Source organism: Panthera onca, chromosome E3 (genome assembly GCF_046562875.1).
Source record: "Panthera onca isolate mPanOnc1 chromosome E3, mPanOnc1 haplotype 2, whole genome shotgun sequence".
Taxonomy (NCBI): Eukaryota; Metazoa; Chordata; class Mammalia; order Carnivora; family Felidae; genus Panthera; species Panthera onca.
Genome location: NC_138354.1, coordinates 29082095 through 29089361, shown reverse-complemented (window position 1 = coordinate 29089361; position 7267 = coordinate 29082095).

The following is a 7267-nucleotide window of genomic DNA, read 5'->3' as shown; positions in this document are numbered from 1 at the left end:
TCTGGTTCCTGGGAGAAGAAGAGAAAACAGGTATAGTATATAAAATACTTAGCATAACACAACTTAATAAATGATGATCAAAAATTCTATTTGAAAATATATGCATATGGTAAAAAAAAAAAAAAATTCACACAGTTCAAAAGAGTGAAAAGCAAGACTCCCTCCTATACCCAACGAGTACCTAAGAAAGAGATCCAGGGGCACCTGGGTGGCTTAGTCTGTTAAGCATTCAACTCTTGGTTTCAGCCCAGGTCATGATCTCATAGTTCGTGAGTTCTAGCCCCACATCATGAGGCCTTCTTGGGATTCTCTCTCTCCTCCACTCTCTGCCCGTCCCCTGCTTACTCTCTCTGTCTCTCTCTCTCTCAAAATAAATAAATAAACTTTAAAAAGTTTAGTCTCACAGAAGAGGTACTAAACCTCTTTGAAATATTATAGAAAAAATTTTTGAGAGACATTAAAGAAGACCAAAATCAATGAAGAGTTATATACCATGTTAATTGATTAAGAGAGTCAAGATTTAAAGGTGTTAATTCTCCCTTATAATGATTATGGATCAAATGCAACCCCGATCAAAAGTTCAGCTTTTTTTTTTTTTTTCTCCAGAACTTGACAATCTGATTCCAAAACTTACATGGGAATGGAAAGAGGCAAAAATCGCGAGACACTCTTGGTTGAGGGGGAAACCAAAGTGAAAGATTTGCCTTATTGGATATCAAGACTTACCATAAGACTTAAATAAAACACAGAGATCACTAGCAATAAGGAAATAGGTTAATAAATTCAACTGAACTGAATTTAGAAACTCTTGCTCGAAAGAAACTTCTTCAAAAACAGGTTAGGAAAAAACCCACAGGGGAGTTGAAGATATTTGCCATATACATAAATGACAAAGAACTTGCCCCCAGACCAGAGAACTCCTTCAGACCTCTGAGAAAAAGACAGACAATTGGTAGAAAAATGGCAAAAGACTTTAACATGCCCTTGGCAATAGTAAGAAATCCATACAGCCAATAACCTAGAAATGAGTCCTTGTAATCAAGGCTTACAAATGCAAATTTAGATCACAATGAGATACCACTATACAGTCTACATATATTATGCACTTTTTCCATATGCATGTTGTATTTTACCCTGAGCATGTGTTTGAAACATGTATACGTGCACAAAGCGAAAAAAATGCAAACAGACAAATATACAAACAGTAGGTCTTTCTACCCCCCTGACCTCCAAACCCCTCCCTCCAAATATCCTGTGGCTACCAGGGGCTCGTAAGGCCTTTCAGAGATGTCCTACGCTCGCAGTAGTGTTAATGAATACGTACGTGGCCACTTTTCCCTGGATAATCAGTACCAACCTTACATCAATTAGGGTTTGACTGGGGAAGCAGAATCGGTGTTGAGTCCTTACTACTCATAATAAGGGGTCTGTTCTGAGAATTAAATCTTACACGATCGTGGGAGCTGGTGGAGAATTCAGTAGACAGTTGCTGTGTCTTTATTGGATGGTGGACCTCAAGTTGCTGTGGTATCAGCAACGCCAGCAGTTGGGGGACAAAAGAGCTAGACATGATGTTGTTGAGGAGAAGGAAGAGAAACCGGAAACCGTGTCCATTTTTGATGCTGCCTTTTCTATTACAGCCATTCCAGAACATACATTGTGGTATCTCGTTGTGGTTTGATGAAATATTCTGAGATAAGTTACAGAAGTCATGAGTTCACGTTCATGCGATTCCCAGTCACATCTACAAAACATGATCATGTCCCTCAGCTCTGAAAAGTTTTCCTTCATATTATTTCTTTGATAAATTTCTCTCCTTTGTTTTTCCAGTTTTATTTTTGAGAAACTGTGATTCTTTAGATGTTAGGCCTTCTGTTGTGAGCTTCTAATGTCCTCTTTTCTCTCTGGAAGACGTCCTCAGTTTTTTCTTCCCCTTGTTTCACTGAATATTTTTTACTTTTTGATTTCTTCTTTCTCAGAGCCTTTTTTTTGGTTGTTGTTCCATGAATGTTCCTTTTGAAAGATACCTTGTTCATGTTTTAGGTATGATATATCATCTGTTATCTCTCTACAATGTTTACGGTAGCTTTTCGGAACTTGATTACCTTCATTGTTTCTCCAAATCTCTTTTTGCTAATTGTTTTGGATTTGTCTTTCATAATAACAGCTTTTCTCAGATGTCTGGACTCTTTGGCTGCCTGTTCACGTTTTAGAGTGAGACACGAAAAGCTTCTGGAAAGGTCTACAGTGAAGAGAGGTTTGTAGACCAGTCAGTTCCATTGTAGGGAGATGTGAGGGATACAGGCTTATCACTGGAGAGCTTATCAAATGTCAGTATCTGTAGATCTTCCTCTCGGACCACTCAGTTTCCTGGAGAAGAATTCTGCAATTTCCTCCATGAAGGTTGTGATAGTTATTGGTTTTATTTACCAAGTATTTTTTTTGTCTCCCTCCTTTCAATCACATCTGAACCCTTGAAGTTGGCCTGGACCGCATGAATAGTTCTAACCAATGGCTAAGTGATGTTTTACAAAGGTACCAACATCAATCGTTGAGGGAAAGAACAGTCTTTTCAATGAATGGTCCTGGGACAACCAGATATGTGTGTGCAAAAGAGTGAATTTGGACCCCTACCTCACGCCATAAACAAAAGTTAATTCAAAATGGATCAGTGATCTAAATATAAGAGCTGAAACTATAACACTCTTAGAAAACATTGAGGTGAATCCTCATGATCATGGACTTGCTGATGGACTCTTAGGACACCAAAAGCCCAGACAACAACAAAAAAATAGAAAAATTGGACTTTCACAAATTAAAAACTTCTGTGCATTAAAGGACATTATCTAGAAAATGAAAAGACAACCAACAAAATGGGAAAAAGTATTTGCAAATCATATATCTGATAAAGACCTAGAATCCAGAATATATGCAGAACACTTAACCCAATGACAAAAAAAGCAGACAACCCAATGAAAACACGGGCAACAGACTTAGAATAGACACGCCAAAGAAGATACGCAAATGGTCAGCCAGTACATAACAAAATGCTCCACATCATTAGTCATCAAGGAAATGCACATACACCCAGGAGGTTACCTACAATGAAAACAAACAATCCAACAGAAAATAACAAGTGTTGGTGAGGGTGGGACGAAATCGAAACCCTCATACATTGCTAGTGGGAATGTAAAATGGTTCAGCTGCTGTGGAAAACATTGATTCCTCAAAAACTTAAAACACAGAGTTACCCACGACCCAGCAATTCCACTCCTAGGTAGCCACCTAAAATACTAAAAACAGGTACTCAAACAAATATGCATGGACACCCGTGTTGATAGCAGCACTGTTCGCAAGAGCTGAAAGATGGAGACAGTACAGATGTCCATCAGCTAATGAACCGAACAAAACATGGTGTATGCACACAATGGAGTATCATCCAGCCATTGAAATGATGAAGTTCTGACACATGTTATGACATGGACGAACATCAAAAACATTATGCTAAGTGAAAGGAGCCAGAACAAAGGTCACAGAGTATATGATTCCATTTATAGTTGATCCTCAATATTCATGGTGGTAATGCTCAATAAAGCATTACACTGAATTAGCAGGTACTGAGCTGTTGTTCCTAGGGGAAATACAGTTCCTAGGGGAAATGTGAGCCTCTGGCCACAACATGTTTATGAACTAATGAATACATAACCCCTTGATTTATGTGTGTTTCTTTTTAAAGAAATCATTTTGGGGCACATGGGTAGCTCAGTCGGTTAAGCATCTGACTTTGGCTCAGGTCACGATCTTGCAGTTTGTGAGTTCAAGCCCTGCGCTGGGCTATGTGCTGACAGCTCGGGGCCTGGAGCCTTCTTCCGATTCTGTGTCTCCCTCTCTCTCTGCTCCTTCCCTGCTCGTGTTCTGTCTCTTTCTCTAAGAAATAAATAAACATTTTTTCAAAAAAAAAGGAAATCACATTGAGGGACGCCTGGGTGGCTGAGTCGGTTAAGCGTCAGAGTCTCGATTTTGGCTCAGGTCATAAATCTCACAGTTCCTGGGTTCAAGCCCCACAGTGGGCTCTGAGCTGACAGCTCACAGACTGGTTGGGATTCTGTCTCCCTCTCTCTCTGCCCCTCCCCTGCTTGTGCTCTTGCTCTCTCTCTTTCTCTCTCTCTCAAAATAAGTAAATAAACTTAAAAAAAAAAAGAAATTATATTGTATATATATTTTTAACTCATTAACATTGAAGTCACAGCCAGTAGATAATAACCCATGCTTGAACAAAGCTTATCTAACCCACATACTTTCATAGCGCAAGAGACAGCACTCCAGCACTATGTTTGAAACCATTTTTATTTGTTTGTTTGTTTGTTTGTTTAAAAGTTTATTTATTGGGGTGTCTGGGTGGCTCAGTCAGTTGAGCGTCTGACTTCAGCTCAGGCCATGATCTCGCAGTTTGTGGGTTCGAGCCCTGTGTCGGGCTCTGTGCTGATAGCTCAGAGCCTAGAGCCTGTTTCAGATTCTGTATCCCCCTCTCTCTACACCCACCCCTGCTTGTGCTCTCTCTCTGTCTTTCAAAAATGAATAAACATTAGGGGCGCCTGGGTGGCTCAGTCGGTTAAGCGTCCGACTTCGGCTCAGGTCATGATCTCATAGTTCGTGAGTTCGAGCCCCGCGTTGGGCTCTGTGCTGACAGCTCAGAGCCTGGAGCCTGCTTCAGATTCTGTGTCTCCCTCTTTGTCTGCCCCTCCCTTGCTCATGCTTTGTCTCTCTCTGTCTCAAAAATAAATAAACATTAAAAAAAAATTAAAAAAAAAAAAAAGGGGGGCGCCTGGGTGGCTCAGTCGGTTAAGCGTCCGATTTCAGCTCAGGTCACGATCTCGCGGTACGTGAGTTCGAGCCTCAGGCTCTGGGCTGACGGCTCAGAGCCTGGAGCCTGCTTCCGATTCTGTGTCTCCCTCTCTCTCTGCCCCTCCCCCGTTCATGCTCTGTCTCTCTCTCTCTCTGTCTCAAAAATAAATAAACGTTAAAAAAGAAAATTTCTTTTACAAAAATGAATAAACATTAAACAAAAATTAGAGCTTATCTCTTTAAAAAAATAAAAATAAATAAAAGTTTATTTATTTATTCTGGGAGATAGAGAGTGCATGTGCGTGAGCAATGGAGGGGCAGAGAAAGAGAGAGAGGGAGAGAGACAATCCCAAGCAGGTTCCTTGCTGTCAGCACAGAGCCCTACGTGGGGCTCCATCTCAGAAACCATGAGATCGTGACCCGACCAGAAACCAAGAGTCAGAAGCTTAAACGACTGAGCCATCCAGGCACCTCTGGACCATTTCAAACAGTGAAATCACCAACAAAAAGCGCCAATAAAAATGCAAAATACATGGCACCAAATATACCACAAGAAGGATACTTTTTTAGAGTGTGAGAGCTGAAGGAAAAGGACCACTGCATTGTTTGACCTCAGTTGGGAACATGCATGTTAAGCAACTCAAATTTTTTGCTAGTCTGTACATTTCCGTGAATGACCGTGAAAGCAGCCGCAAGTATTGATTGTGAGATTACAAATAAATTTTAGAGAGTAGGCAAATTCAGAAACATGAAATCCACAAGTAATGAGGGTTAATATCTGTAAAAGATCGGGAACAGGTCAATCCAGAGATATAATGCCGTAAATGGATGTCTGCTGGAGGCCGGTGGGGAGGGGCCTGGGGAACAACCGTTTATGGGCACGGGATTCTTTCTCGGGTGATCACAGTGTTTCGAACTAAAGAAGGTGATGATTACAGAATATTGTGAAAGTACTAAATACCAGCAAATCGTTTGTTCTGTTTTGTTTTTTAAGATTTAAACATTTTAAGTAATCTCTGCACCCAATGTGGGGCTTGAACTCATACCCCCAAGATCAAGAGTCATGTGCTCTTCTGACTGAGCCAGCCAGGTGCCCCAAGAATTGTGCATTTTTTTGATTAAAAATTTTATTTTACTGTTTATTTATTTTTGAAAGAGAGAGGACAGAGCATGAGCAGGGGTGGGGCAGAGAGAGAGGGAGACACAGAATCCGAAGCAGGCTCCAGGCTCTGAGCGGTCAGTGCAGAGTCCAATGTGGGGCTCGACCCCCCGAACGGTGAGATCACGACCAGAGCTGAATTGGACACTTAACTGACTGAGCCACCCAGGTGCCCCAAAGTGTTCATTTTTAAGTGGTGAATTTGGGGGGCGCTCGGGTGGCTCAGTTGGTAGAGTGTCCAGTGCTTGATTTTGGCTCAGGTCACAATCCCAGGGTCGTGGGATAGAGTCCCATGTCCAGCTCTGTGCTGACCATGGGGTCCGCTTAAGATTCTTTCCTTCCCTCTGCCCCACTGTTCCTCCTCCCCATTCACATGCTCTCTCTCTCTAAAAAAATAAAAATAAAAATCAATAAACGGTGAATTTTACACTCTGAATTTCATCTAAAAAATGGCATGTGTCGCTTCAAGCTAGAGCATTTAATGACCACTGTGGGACCCTCTGAACCCCTCTTTTCCCTTTGGTGTGGTGATCATCCACCTGTGAGACCACGACTGCTCTAACAGACTGAGTAAACATAACCCACAAGGACACGAAGCTTGAGCAAAAGTAATGGACCTTAGTTGTTTCGAACTACTGGGTTTCAGGTGTTTTTTGTTACCGCAGCATGACTTAGCCAATCTTGACTTTTCAGAGGTCTTGGCCTGCCTGTCATCATCATGGGAGCAGAATGGGGGTGGGGGCTTGGGGCTCCCCCCCGCTTTCCCAGGTACACTCTCCCTGAATCCTTCTGTCTTGAGTTCTACCACCCACTCTTTCCCACGCCCTGCCCCTTCCCACATACAGGCTCGCTAATACCTTCTGTCTTATGCTGTGGCTGGGGAAGATGTCACCTGCTCTGTGGGGCGGGAGGAATCCAGCCTTTCCTTGTGCTGACTTCCATGCAGCCCTTCAGGTCTCAGCCTCCACGTGTAACTGTTTCTCAGACTCCTCTGGCCTCTAGGGTAGGGATTAGCTTAGTTCTTGCCGGCCTCCATGCTTGTAGTTCGCTCACTGGCTCACCACTTTTTTTCCATCTGCTAGCATCGTGTGCCCATTCCTCATCTCAGGTTGTTTCGTCTCCTGTTCTCCTTGTCCTCATCAATCGAAACCTTTCTTGTCCCTTGATGGTCGTTTCAGAGAGGTTACGAGAGGCAGCAGAGATAAAATGTGTTCACTGCGCCGTGTCTCGCTGGGGTCAGGAGTGTTTTCCTGTTCATTCCTC